We start from the raw sequence: 14,054 nt of genomic DNA, 5'->3' as shown, positions 1-14,054 counted from the left end.
AATAATCTCACCCTCATCTGGTCCTCTCTCCGTCTTCCTCCTCCTCTCCGTGCCATAAGACTCTGCTCTCCTGGCTTTCCCACGGCTCGGCAAGGAGGTCCTGGGCGTTGGAAGTCGCCAGTGGGTGGTGGTCATCCATCCCAGAGGTCTCCACCCGGTCCGTCCCCTGTCCGGGCCAGACAAGGGAAGCCTTCCTGGCTGATGTATTTGTTTTCAACGTCCATCTTCCCCGCGTCGTGACTCCGGCTGCCGAATGTCTTGGCTCGGATGCGGCGCCCGTGTTCACGGCACCCGGAAGGAGAGCACAGCAGTTCTGGAGTGAGGGATGGGGCCTGGGGACCCCTGATTTCATGCTCAACAATGATAGGCATCATTATTATTATTATTATTAATTCAAATACATTTTTGAGCACTTATTATAACAAAATAATTATTAATTATAATTTATATGTTAGTGATATTAATAATAATAACAGTTGTGCCAGGCACTATAAGTAGCATGACACAGTGAACAGAGCATAGGCCTGGTAGTCAAGGTCATGGGTTCTAATCCATGCTCTGCCACCTGTCTGCTGTGTGGTCTTGGGCAAGTCACTTACCTTCTCTGGGCCTCACTTGCCTCATCTGTAAAATGGGGATTAAGACTGTGACTCCCCCCCCCATATAGAACAGGGACTGGGTTCAACCCAGTTAGCTTGAATCCACCTCAGTGCTTAGTACAGTGCTTGGTACACAGTAAGTGCTTAAAAATAATGAATCAGTCCAAATCAATCATGTTTATTGAGCGCATACTAAGTGCAAAGCACAATACTTAGTGCTTGAGAGAGAACACTATAACAACAAACAGACACATCCCTGTGCACAGTGCGCTCATAATCTGAGGTGTAGACAGACATTAATATGAATAAATAGATAGATAGATAGATAGATAGATAGATAGATAGATAGATAGATAGATAAATGATAGATCTATACATATGCGCTGTTGGAGATGGGAGGGAAAATGAGTGAAGGAGCAAGTAAAAGTGGCACAGAAGAGAGTGGGAGAAGAGGAAAACCCAGATTGTAGTAAGAAAAAGAGGAGGAGAAGGAGGAGGAGGAGAAAATGGAAGAAAAGGAGAAGGAGGAGAAAGAGGAGGAGGAGGGGGAGGAAGAGGAGGAGGGGAGGAAGAGAATGAGGAGGGGAGGAAGAGAATGAGGAGGAGAAAGAGGAGGAGGAGGAAAAAGAGGAGAAGGAAGAGAAAGAGGAGGAAGAGGAGGAGAAAGGAGGAGGAGGAGGAGGAGGAGGAGGAGGAGGAGGAGGAGAAGGAGGAGGAGGAGAAGGAGGAGGAAGGAGGAAGGAGAAAGGAGAAGGAGAAGGTGGAAGAGGAAGAGGAGTAAAGTTTTTTCTTGAGATCCCACTAGAGGCAAGACTCTGAACTAAGCACTTGGGAGAGTACAATAGGGTTGTTAGACATGATCTCTACTCTCAAGTAGTTTACAATCTTATGTGTTCAGTGCACAGGACTGAGCGCTTGGGAGAATACAAAGGAGATAGTAGATACAATTCCTGCCCTCAAAAAGCTTCCAATCTACCGTGTGAGTGATACTGTACTGAGTACTTGGGAGAATACAGTAGAGCCAAAAGACATGATCCCTGACCTCAAGGAGCAGACACAGTCCAGCCAGGTTTTTAACATCCGCTGCGTCCTTTTGGGAGAGTCCAGATTACTCCAAAGCCAACGCGGGTACTTGGTTGTATCATCAGAAGGCTCACCTGGTCCTTCCTTCCCCTGACGGTTTTGGGAAAACTGAGGCCCCCAGGCAGGCCCTGCTTTGGCCCTCTGTGAAGCAAAAACCTCTTCTCCTCTGGTACTTAAGACTCTGGCCCTTCCCAGGGGTCACGGCTCACTTCCGGACTCACGGAAATCCTACGGGGGTCCTCGTCCTCCCCCGAACCCAACCTCAGGGGTGACCTCCTGACCTTCGCATCCAACAGAAACTCCTCACCATCGGCTTCAAAGCCGTCCATCCCCTTGCCTCCTCCTACCTCACGTCCCTTCTGTCCTTCTCCATCCCAGCCCGCACACTCCGCTCCTCTGATGCCGACCAACTCACCGGATCTGGATTTTGTCTCTCTCGCCACCGTCTTCTCGCCCGCCTCCTTCCTCTGGCCTGGAATGCCCTCCTTCTCCATATAATAATAATTATCATGGTACTTGTTAAGCGCTTACTGTGTGCCAAGCATCGTTTTAAGCACTGGGATAGATACAAGTTAATCAGGTTGGACGCAATCACCCTCCCATATGGGGCTCACGGTCTTAATCCCCGTTTTATAGATGAGTAACTGAGGCCCAGAGAAGTTAAACAACTTGCCCAAGGTCACACAGCCCGGATGAGAACCCAGGTCCTTCTGACTCCCAGGCCCTGGCTCTAACCATTAAGTCACGCTGCTTCTCGTAGCCACGCTGCTTGCAATTCTTCTCCCCGTCTTCAAAGCCTTATTGAAGCAAGATCTCCTCCAAGAGGTCTTCATTCATTCATTCATTCAATAGTATTTATTGAGCGCTTACTATGTGCAGAGCACTGTACTAAGCGCTTGGAATGTACAAATCGGTAACAGATAGAGACGGTCCCTGCCCTTTGACGGGCTTACGGTCTAATCCGGGGAGACGGACAGACAAGAGCAATGGCAATAAATAGAATCAAGTCTTCCCTGATTAAGTCCTCCTTTCCTCTTCTCTCACTCCCTCTGCACCGCTCTGACTTGCTCCCTTTATTCATCCCCCCTCCTAGCCCCAAAGCCCTTATATATATAAAATATATATGTCATTTTATTTATTTCTATTAATGTCAGTCTCCCCCTTCAGACCGTGAGTCCATTGTGGGTGGGGATTGTCTCTCTTTATTGCTGCATTGTACTTTCCTCGTGCTTAATACAGTGCTCTGCACACAGTAAGCGCTCAGTAAATACGATTGATAAACACAAGCTTTAGTGCCCGTGGGAAGGTTAATTATTCCCTGGCAGTTCTGGTGGGAGTCAAGGCCCTGACATTCCAAGAAATTCCCCGGGGTGAGTCAGATGATCTGCCCAACCTCGAGGTCTGCGCTGACCTTTATCATAAGAGGCTCTTCGGGGAGGCTACTAGCTAACTTCTAGTCAGTCATTCCTATTTATTGAGCACTTAGAGTGTACAGAGCACTGTCCTAAGCACTTGGGAGAGGACGATACGGCAGTATAACAGACACCGTGACTGTCCATTCCTCCCTGGGTTTCCGCAAAAAAGGATAAAGGGGGGAAAGGCCAGAGAAGGAATGTGGGGTGCTCCCCTGCTCCGGAGGCCATCTGTGCTGCTCTGTTCTGCACCCCGGGTCAGGACATTAGGGAGGGGATTGATCAGAAGGTCGTGGGCTCTAATCCGGGCTCTGCCATTTGTCTGCTGTGTGACCTTGTATCTATCCCGGTTCTTAGAAAGGTACTTGGCACATAGTCAGGGCTTAACAAGTACCATAATTATTATCATTATTATTATTATTATTATTATTAGTTCAGATCCAGAACCCCTCCCCCAGGGGGCTCACAGTCTGAGGGGGAAGGAGAGCAAATCTCTCAGTTCCATTACGAACCAGCATAGATTAGCGGCTAGAGCCCGGGCCTGGGAGTCAGAAGGACCTGGGTTTTAATCCCAACTCTTCTAGTTGCCTGCTCTGTGACCTTGGGCAAGTCACTTCACTTCTCCGGGTCTCTGTCCTCATCTGCAAAGTGGGGATTAAGTCTGTGAACCCCGTATGGTACAGAGACTGCATTCAACCTGATTAACTGGTGTCCACCCCAATGCTCAGTACAGTGCCTGGCACCAAGTGAGCGCTTAACAAATACCTTAAAAAAACAACTTTACAGATGAAGAAACGGAGGCCCAGAGAGGTTGGTGACTCGTCCAAGGTCACCCAGGAGGTGAGTGACAGAGTTGGGATCAGAGCTCAGGTCTTCTAAGTCCCATGCGCTTTCCATCAGACCACACCAGCGTGGCTCAGTGGAAAGAGCTTGGGCTTGGGAGTCAGAGGTCATGGGTTCGACTCCCGGCTCTGCCACTTGTCAGCTGTGTGACCGTGGGCAAGTCACTTCACTTCTCTGGGCCTCAGTTATCTCATCTGTAAAATGGGGATTAACTGTGAGCCTCACGTGGGACAACCTGATGACCCTGTATCTCCCCCAGCGCTTAGAACAATGCTCTGCACATAGTAAGCGCTTAACAAATGCCAACATTATTATAAGCAGGGCCTGCACAGAATCGATTAAAAAAGAGGCTGGGAAATTGCCATTCCCACACTCCAGAGACGTCAGCACATGACCAGACAGAATTTTCAGAGGTCACAACATAGCCTCGCTTACCCACACACCTCCAAACATCCAGAGGTGTGGTGAGCCCCGCACACAAAGGCCAACCAGAACCATTAGGTTGTCAACTAATCGATCTATCGATTGATTGCACTTATTGAACGCTTAATGTGTGCAGAACACTGTATTAAGCACTCGGGAGAGTACAACAGAACAATAAACAGGCACATTCCCTGCCCACAGAGAATTTAGAGTCCAGAGAGAGGTACAGACATGAATAGAAATGAATAAATTACAGATATGGATCTAAGTGTGGTGGGGCTGCAAGTGGTAGGTGGTGAATAATATAATAATAATGGTATTTGTTAAGTGCTTACTATGTGTCAAGCACTGTACTAAGCACTGGGGTGGATACAAGCCAATTGGATTGCACACAGTCCCTGTCCCACATGGGGCTCCCTGTCTTAATCCCCATATTACAGATGAGACGATCCAGGCCCAGAGAAGTGAAGTGACTTGCCCAGGGTCACACAGCAGTCAAGTGGCAGATCAGGAATTAGAACTCAGGTCCTTCTGACTCCAAAGGTGCATGCTCCAACCACTAGGTCAGCTTTCAGAGGGTGTGGGCTTCCAGGAGGATGGAGGGAAGCATAATGGCAGAGTCGATAGAGCACAGCCTGAGAGAAGGTCATGGGTTCTAATCCTGACTCTGTCACTTGTCAGCTGTGTGACCTTGGGCAAATCACTTCACTTCTCTGGACCTCAGTTACCTCAGCTGTAAAATGGGGAGCGAGACTGTGAGCACCACGTGGGACAAGGACCGTGTCCAACACAATTTCTTCGTATCCAACTAGGGGCTTTGTACAGTGCCCGGCACACAGTAAGAGCTAAACAAATACCATAATAATTATCATTATTATTATTAACTGGCTTCGGCTGGACTCTCCCAAGTGCCGCATACAGTGTCTGAACTCCTTCGGTGTCCAGCACGCAGGTGCGGTTGACTGACGGATGGAAGGGGCTTCTCCAAGGTCACCCCAGGAATCACCCACCCCGGGTCTCGCCAGCTCGGATGCCCTCGTTTTGGAGGTACCCGTGACCCTTCGGCTCCGGTTCTCTCCCCTGCCCTGCCCCAACAGCCTCAGCCCCCTCTATCAGCCCCATCCATCTGGGCAGCGGCTGCCGTCGCCGATAACGAGCAAACCGTCATCCCTTCCTTGCCCGGGACAGATAGTCGGGGTCTGATCACGGGCTGGCTACTGTTGGTGACCGTGCAGAACCGGAAAGGAGGTGTGGGGGGTTGGCTGGAGGTGGCGTCCCCCTCCCTCACGCCACCCTGTGCCCCTCTGTGCCCCATTGGGAGCACCCTCCATCCTCCCAACTCTTGTCCGACTGTCCACAGACACACTGGAAGACCCATTTTGCCAAGGGAAGGGAGAGAGAGGGGAGGCTGAAGGCCTGAAAAGGGACAGGCCGGGAAGAGACAATCCCCTTCCCTCAATTTAGGGCCTTCCATTTGTCACCAGCTCAGTTTTTTCCCCCGATGTCGGCAGGCACTAGAGTAGCTAGTTGTGGGCAGGGAATGTTTGCTCATTGTTATATCGAACTCTGCTAAGTGATTAATAATAATTGTTATTTTTTCATTTAGGCACTTACCGCGTGTCAGGCACTCTACTAAGCGCTGGGGTGGGTACAAGCAAATCAGGTTGGGTAGAGTCCCTGTCCCACCTGGAGTTCACAGTCTTAATCCCCATTTTACGGATGAGGTAACTGAGGTGCAGAGAGAATAACAATAATAATTATTATGATATTTGTAAAATGCTTACTACGTGCCAGGCACCGTTCTAAGCCCTGGAGTGGATACAAGCTAATTGGGTTGGATACAGTCCCTGTCCCACGTGGAGCTCACCGGCTGAACACCCATTTTTCGGATGTGGTAACTGAGATGCACAGAGAAATGAAGTGACTTGCCCAAGGCCACAAGGCAGACAAGGGGATTTACGGGATTAGAACTCATGACCTCCTGACTCCCAGGCCCGGCTCTATCCAATACCCCAGGCTGCACTCTGCACTCAAAAAATATGGTTGAATGAATGAAGGATAATCGGGATGGGTTCAGGGAGAGCTGGTGTCTTACAGGGGCTGCTCCTCTACCTCCCACCCTCTAACTATGGGAATCCCTCAAGGATCAGTTGCGAGTCCCCTTCTATTCTCCGTCTCCACCCGCTCCCTCGGAGAACTCATTCGCTCCCCCCGCTTCAACTCCCACCTCTCTGCAGATGATTCCCAAATCACCCTCTCCAGCTCTGATCACTCTCCTCCTCTGCACTCTCGCATTTCCTCCTGCTTTCAGGATATCTCTACCTGAATGTCCCGCCGACATCTCAAACTTAACGCGTCCAAAACAGAACTCATCTTCCCACAAACTCTGTCCCCTCCGTGACTTTCCCGTTCCTGGAGATGGCACCGCCATCTTCCCTGTCTCACAAGCCTGTAAGCTTGGCATTATCCTCCACACATCTCTCAGTCAACCCGCATCTTCAGTCTGCCACAAAATCCTGTCGCCACCACCTACACGACATCTCTAGAATCCGCCCTTTCCTCTCCATCCCTACGGCTACTACGCTCAACCAAATGTTTATCATATCCCTTCTTGCTGACCTCCCTGTCTCCTATCTCTTCCTACTCTAGTCTTTACTCAGCTGCCTGGCTAATTTTTCTGAACAAAAATGCTCATTTCACATCTCCCTTCTCCTCGAAAACCTCCAGGGGTTGCCCATCCAGCTCCACCTCAAACAGAAAGTCCTTAACCATTAACATTGGCTTGAAGGCAGTCAATCAGCTCTCCCCCTCCTACCTTACCTCGCCAACCTCCTACTGCAACTCTTCCTCCACGCATTGTTTTTTCACTCACTGAACCTCAGTCTCATCTATCTCATCATCAACCCCTTCCCCATTTCCTTGCCCTTCATATCCGACAGACCCCCACTCTCCCCATCTTCAAATATCCCTTCTACAGTTTCTTCTTGCAAAAGTGAGCCTTCCCCTACTCCCTCTCTCTTCTGCATCATCTATGCACTGCTTCACTCATTCACTCAATCGATCATATTTATTGAGTGTTTACTGTGTACAGAGCACTGTACTAAATGCTTCGGAAAATACAACAATAAACAGTTACGTTCTCTGCCCACAACGAGCTCACGGTCCAAAGTGGAGGAGACAGACATCGATACAAATAAATAAAATTACAGATACGTACATTAAGTGCTTTGGGGCTGGGAGAGGGGAAGAGCCAAGGGGTCGGATCTGCACCCTTTATGCGCTTGATATTCACCCCACACTCAGCCTCACAGCACGTTTATTTCAATGTCTTTTTCTGGACCAGAGGGTCTCAGTATATTGTTTTGCACACAGAAAGTACTTAGACTGTGAGCCCCATGTAGGACAGGGATCGTGACACAACCTGATACAGTGCTTGGCACCGAGTAAGTACTTAACTAATACTATTATTATCATTACTATTACTATCGTTAATGCCCAGAAAAGTGCTCTGCATACAGTAGGGCACAACACAGATCTCTTTAAACAGTGGACCCTAAATACATTGCTCTGCTCACGGCGGGAGACCGATAGAATTCTTTGCACAAAGAGAGCACTCAGTACAGAGTCTGGCCCAAGTAGGTGGCCAGTACAGGGCTCAGCCTGCATTAGGGGCTCAGATAGGGACCTAAAGGCTGCGGGGCTGGAAGGGGGGGCGATGAATAAAAGGAGCAAGTCAGGGCGAGGCAGAGGGAAGAGGGAGAAGAGAAAAGGGGGGCCTGGAAGGCCTCTTGGAGGAGACGGGCCGTCGATGAGGCTTTGAAGAGGGGGGAGAAGAATTTGTTTGTGCCGAAGAACCGATTCTCGAGAACCGAAGAAGCCTCCCGATTCACAGGGAGTTCTGAGAACACGTGACAGGGGAGAAACGGAAACCGGAGAAACGGAAACCGAAAAACCATCCTCTTCCAGGAAATCGGGGCAGTGGACTGCCATCATCGCCCTCCCCCTGCCGTCATCCCCCTCCCCATTGGCCCGCTGTTCTGGGGGGGGCTGGGGAGGACCGGGACGAGGGGGGAGGGGGAATCCGGGGTGTAGTCATCTTTGAAGGGAGGAAAACTGCAAGTTAGCAGACTCCGGCGGAAACGAAAGAGGAAGCAGACCCTCCCTACCGCCCCATGGACCTGGGGCCTCTGGGGACTTCAGAACATAATCATTAATGTGATTATTATAATGGTACTTGATAAGCACTTACTATGTGCCAAGCACCGTTCTAAGCACCGGGGTAGATACAAGTTAATCAGGTTGGACATAGTCCCTGAGCTACCTAGACCGATGCCTGTCGGCTCACAGTGCTCCCACCTCCCGCTGCGACCTCGCCGCGGACCCTCGCCCACAACCCGCCTCTGGCCTGGAATGGCCTCCTCAATCCCTCCTCAAATCGCACAGACAATGACTCTCCCCCTTTTTCAAAGCCTTATTGAAGGCCCATCTCTTCCAAGAGGCCTTCCCAGACTAAGCCCCACCTTTCCTCATCTCCCACTCCCTTCCTCTTCGCCCTGACTTGCTCCCTCTGCTCTTCCCGCCTCCCCCCACATCCCAGCCTCACGGCATTTACGTTCGGAACGGTCATTTTATTTATTTGGATTGACGTCTCTCTCCCTCCATCTAGACTGTAAATTTGTCGTGGGCAGGAACGTCACTGCTTATTGCTGTGTTGTACTTTCCCAAGCACTTAGTACAGTGCTCTGCACACAGTAAGCGCTCAGAAAATACACCTGAATGAACGAATGAACTCATGTCTCACCACTGGACCGAGAACGGGGGAGTGTCCACCGTTCGTTCATTCAGCCGTATTTATTGAGCGCTTACTCTGTGCAGAGCACTGTGCTAAGCGCTTGGGAGAGTACAATATAACAATAAGCAGACCCGTTCCCTGCGCTCAACGAGCTCACTGCCAGAGATTCCATTCCCCCCTCTTCTGAGCGTTTCCCTCAGTGCTTTGCAAACTCTAGGCGCTCGGTCAGTGCTACTGACGGATTGAATCAGTCGATCCGTAGTACTGATCGAGCGCCCGCTGTGTACAGAGCGCTGTGCTAAGTGCTTGGAAGAGTACAAGAGAGTGAGAAGACACGGTCCCTGCCCTAGTGTGTGCAGAGCACTGTCCTGAGCACTTGGGAGAATACAGTAGAGTTAGTAGACACAATCCCTGCCTGTCTTCCACGGACACGGTGCTGTACCGAGCGCTTGGGGGAGTCCAGTAGAGTTAGGAGACAAAATCCCTGCCCTGGAGCTGACAGTCTACCTTAAGAAACGCGTAGCGGCACTACAAGCGACGGCCGAGACGACTTAAGGGTTTGGTGGAGCCCGTCAGGACGCGTGCGACCAGCCGACTAGCCGGAGGGTTGGGAGTGGGGAAAGAACCCAAGCAGGAAGTGAGCGCTTACAGGTTTAGCCTGCCAGTGTTTGATCCTGCCCGGGAGAGGAGCCGGGAAGGGGGCCAGAGGAATTACAAAAATGTCTAGGAAGGACTTGTTTTCGGGCCAATAGGTTGAGCTGGGCGGACAGGCCGCGTTCGGCCTACAGTCATTAACCCCCGGTCCTCCCGTCCCATCTACTCCTTGTTGTGGGCAGGAATGGGTCTATGTGTTGTGATGTTGTCCTCTCCCAAGCGCTTAGTACAGTGCTCTGCACATAGAAAGCGCTCAATAAATACAATTGAATGAATGACTTGCTCCATCTCCCTCCCCCAAGCTAATCGCACCCTGCTCCCTCTCCCCGCCCCGAGTTGATCAGGCCCCCTCTCCTGGACTGTGAGCCTGTTGTGGGCAGGGGATCTGTTTATTTTTGAATCGTGCTCTCCCAAGCGCTTAGTACAGGGCTCTGCACGCGGTAAGCACTCATTAAATATGATAGAACGAATGATCAAGTCGGGCTTCATCTCTCACCTCCAAGCTAATCGTACCCCCGTAGAGAATCTTAGAGAAGTAGCACGGCCTTGTGGTTAGAGTCCGGGCCTGGAGTCAGAAGGGCCTGGGTTCTAATCCCGCCCTGCCACTTGTCTGCTGGGTGGGTGACCTTTGGCAAGTCACCTCGCTTCTCCGGTCCTCAGTTCCCTCATCTGTAGAAATGGGGATTAAGACTGTGAGCCCAATGTGGGATAGAGACTGCATCCACCCCAGCGCTTCGTACAGTGCCTGGCACATAGTACGCGCTTAACAAATACCACAATTATTATTATTATTGTAATTATTACTCTTTCCCCTCCTCACTGAGGTAGAGGTGCCCTGCTCTCCTCCTCCTCACCGAACTGATCGTGCCCTGCTCCCTTCCCTGAGAAAGCTCTCTCTCCCGTCCTGTTTGGCAGCCTCCCGCGCCAGCCCCGCCGGAGGGAGGGAGGGAAGAAGGGAGGGCCGCGGCCGACCACGTCCTCATAACTGAAATATTTGCCCCGTGGATGAGGTCACTCAGCCGGCGGCCACTCCCGCTCCTCATCCTGCTCCCGGGTCCGAGGCACAGATCCGCGGATGTGTCCGCCGGACCGGTCAGATTTTCATCCATTCGGTCGGTCAGTGATATTTATTGAGCGCTCCCCTTGTGAAGAGCACTGGACTAGGCGCTTGAGAGAGGACTACAGAACAGTAAACAGACCCATTCCCTGCCCCCAGCGAACTGCCAGTCTAGAGACGAGCTTACGGTCACCGAGAACCAACGCGTCGTGGGCTGGCGGCCGCCTGGGCAGCGGGGCGGAGGCGGGCACCTTGACGCCACGACGGAGCGGACTGGGAAGAGGGGGTAACAGGGGTCTCTCTCCTCGGCCGGGCGAGGGATGTCCACGGAGACGCCGTCCTTAAACCAGGAATGCCAACTGCATTCATAGTATAAGACTCCTTCAGTCTTAGATGGAGAGCCAGGAACCGCGTCTATTTATCAGATGTTTATTTTTGCCCGGGGATTAGTCCAGTGCTCTACATACTGTAAACATTTAATAAATATTATTATAACCACAGTTGGCCTAGTTGGTCCTGGGGGTCAGAGATTCTAGACTGTAAGCTCCTAAAGTGCAACTCCACTGTATTGTACTCTCCCAAACACTTAGCACAGTGCTCTGCGCTCAGTAAGTACTCAATAAATACGTCGATTGATTCTAATCCCACCTCTGTGGGACCTGGGGCAAATCCCTTAACTTCTCTGTGCCTCAGTTTCCTCAATGCTAAAAGAGAGATTTGATATCTGTTCTCTCTTCTCATTAGACCCGTGGACTCCATATGGGACAGGGGCTGGGCCCGGAGCCCCAGCATTTTGTACAATGCTTGGCACATAAGACGGACTTATATAGCACCATTTATTTTACTATCACTAACGAGATTATCTATTAATTAATCAATGGTATTTATTGAGCACTTCCTGCTTGTAGAGCGCTTTACACTTGGGAGAGTACGGTATAACAGAGGTGGTAGATGCGTTCCCTTGCCCACAACGAGCTTACAGACTAGAGGGGGAGACAGTTATATAAATAAATAAATTATGGATAATACATTATGGATTTTCCATAAGGGCTGTGGGGCCGAGGAAGGGATGAATAAAGGGAGCAAAGAGGGTTATAACAGGGACCAGCATAAATGTCAAATATATCTAGACTATAAACTTGTTGTGCAGAGGGACTATACCTGTTATATTGTCATGCTGTATTCTCTTACATGAGTCCCAGGCCCTCCATGCTGCTTCAGTCATGCCATTATGCCACGCTGCCTCAGGTTGTGGGCAGCGAGAAGAAGCAGCATGGCCCGGCGGATAGTCAGTCAATCGTATTTATTAAACACTTACCATGTGCAGAGCACTGCACTAAGCACTTGAGAGGGTGCGATATAAGAATATAACAGACTCATTCCCTGCCCACGGTGAGATTACAGCTTAGAGAGAGCCCAGGCCTGGAAATCAGAAGGACCCAGCCGGCACACTTGGCTCCTTTGGTGCCTCTAACCTTCTCATTGGGCCTCCATCTCGCCTGTCCCGCCACCGACCACTGGCCCACGTCCTGCCTCCGGCCTGGAACGCCCTCCCTCCTCAAATCCAACAAACAATGGACTCTCCCCCACACGTCAAAGCCTTACTGAAGGGCCATCTCCTCCAAGAGGCCTTCCCAGACTAAGCCCCGCTTTTTCTCATCTCCCGCTCCCCTGTGTCACCCTGACTTCCTCCCTTTGCTCTTTCCATCTCCCAGCCCCACAGCACTTATGTATATATCTGTCATTTCTTTGCATTGACACTATGTGCAGAGCACTGTTAAACTAAGTTTTGTATCTTTTACTCATCCCCTCCCTCAGCCCCCCAGCACTTGGGGATATAGTCTCTCTCTCCCGATTAGAGTGTAAACTAATCACCGGGCAGGGATCGTCTCTATCCGTTGCCGAATTGTACATTCCAAGCACTTAGTAGAGTGGTCTACACATAGTAAGAGCTCAATAAATACTATTGAATGAATGTCTGTCTCCCCCCACTAGAAGTGAGCTCACTTGTGGGCAGGGAATATCACTGTTTATTCTTGTATTGTACTTTCCTAAGCGCTCAGTACAGTGCTCTGCACATAGTAAGCGCTTAATACAATAGAATGAATGAATGAATGAATAGTCCCAGCTCTGCCTCCTGGGCATCGGGGCGAAGGTCCCTGACCAAAGAACCACGGACGGGCCTCTGGGAAGTGGGTAGGCCCAGCAGGGAGCCTGAAAAATTGCTACCGAGGGCGATGGATATCGTGGTGGCTACCAAGGCCACCACCTCTTAGGGTCACCACCTCTTAGGGTCACACCAGTACTCAAGGGAGAGTCAAACAGAGGCATATCCGTTCCACTCCGAGCTTAGCCAGCGGCTAGAGAGTGGAAAGCAATCCGCTACAAGTCAAAACTCACCCGTGCTGGCCAGCAGTGGCACGGGAGACGAGGTCGGAAACTCAGGTTTACTGCGCGGAAGGAGGCGATGGTAAACCGCTCCCGGATTTTTACCAAGCAAAGTCTATGGACCCACTACCAGAACGATTGCAGGCGGAGGTGGGGCGTTCTGGGAGAGATGCGTCCATGGCATCGCTCTGGGTCGGATGCGACTCGACGGCCTAAGACAACAACGACCAAGGCCACCCCCGGCCCCGTGCCCCCACCGCTCCGGCCGCCAGTGATCCCGTGAATCTCCTCGTGCATCTCACACTGTGCCGCACCCTTGCCCGCCGGCTCGCTCGGGGCCCTGGCAGGAACACGACTGGGCAAGGGCAAGAGAGAGAGAGAGAGAGAGAGGGAGAGTGAGGCTGAGGAAACCACCGGTATTGGATTCCATTCCTCCCGGGCTCATTCCTGAAACACCGCCTCGCCGCTAACTCGCCGCAGGCTTATTATTTATTGCTCTATTGTCCTCTCCCAAGCGCTTGGTACAGTGCTCTGCACGCGGTAAGCGTTCAATAAGTACGATTGACTGACTGACCGACGCCGCCATCGCCTAAGACTTAGAGTCTAGATCCGTTTCGTTCCCTTCCGCCCCATCCTCCTCAGGGCCCGGGAACCAAGCACCACATCAGAAGCCTCTTTTATTTTTTTTTAAAAAAAGATCTTTATTTTTTAAAAAATTATCGTTTGTATCAAAAAATAAATATCTTAAATATCAGGCTAAATAAATTAAAAAACTCCATATATAACACCATACATTCATGAAA

Source organism: Ornithorhynchus anatinus, chromosome 21 (assembly GCF_004115215.2).
Source record: "Ornithorhynchus anatinus isolate Pmale09 chromosome 21, mOrnAna1.pri.v4, whole genome shotgun sequence".
NCBI lineage: Eukaryota > Metazoa > Chordata > Mammalia > Monotremata > Ornithorhynchidae > Ornithorhynchus > Ornithorhynchus anatinus.
This window is presented reverse-complemented; position numbering follows the sequence as displayed.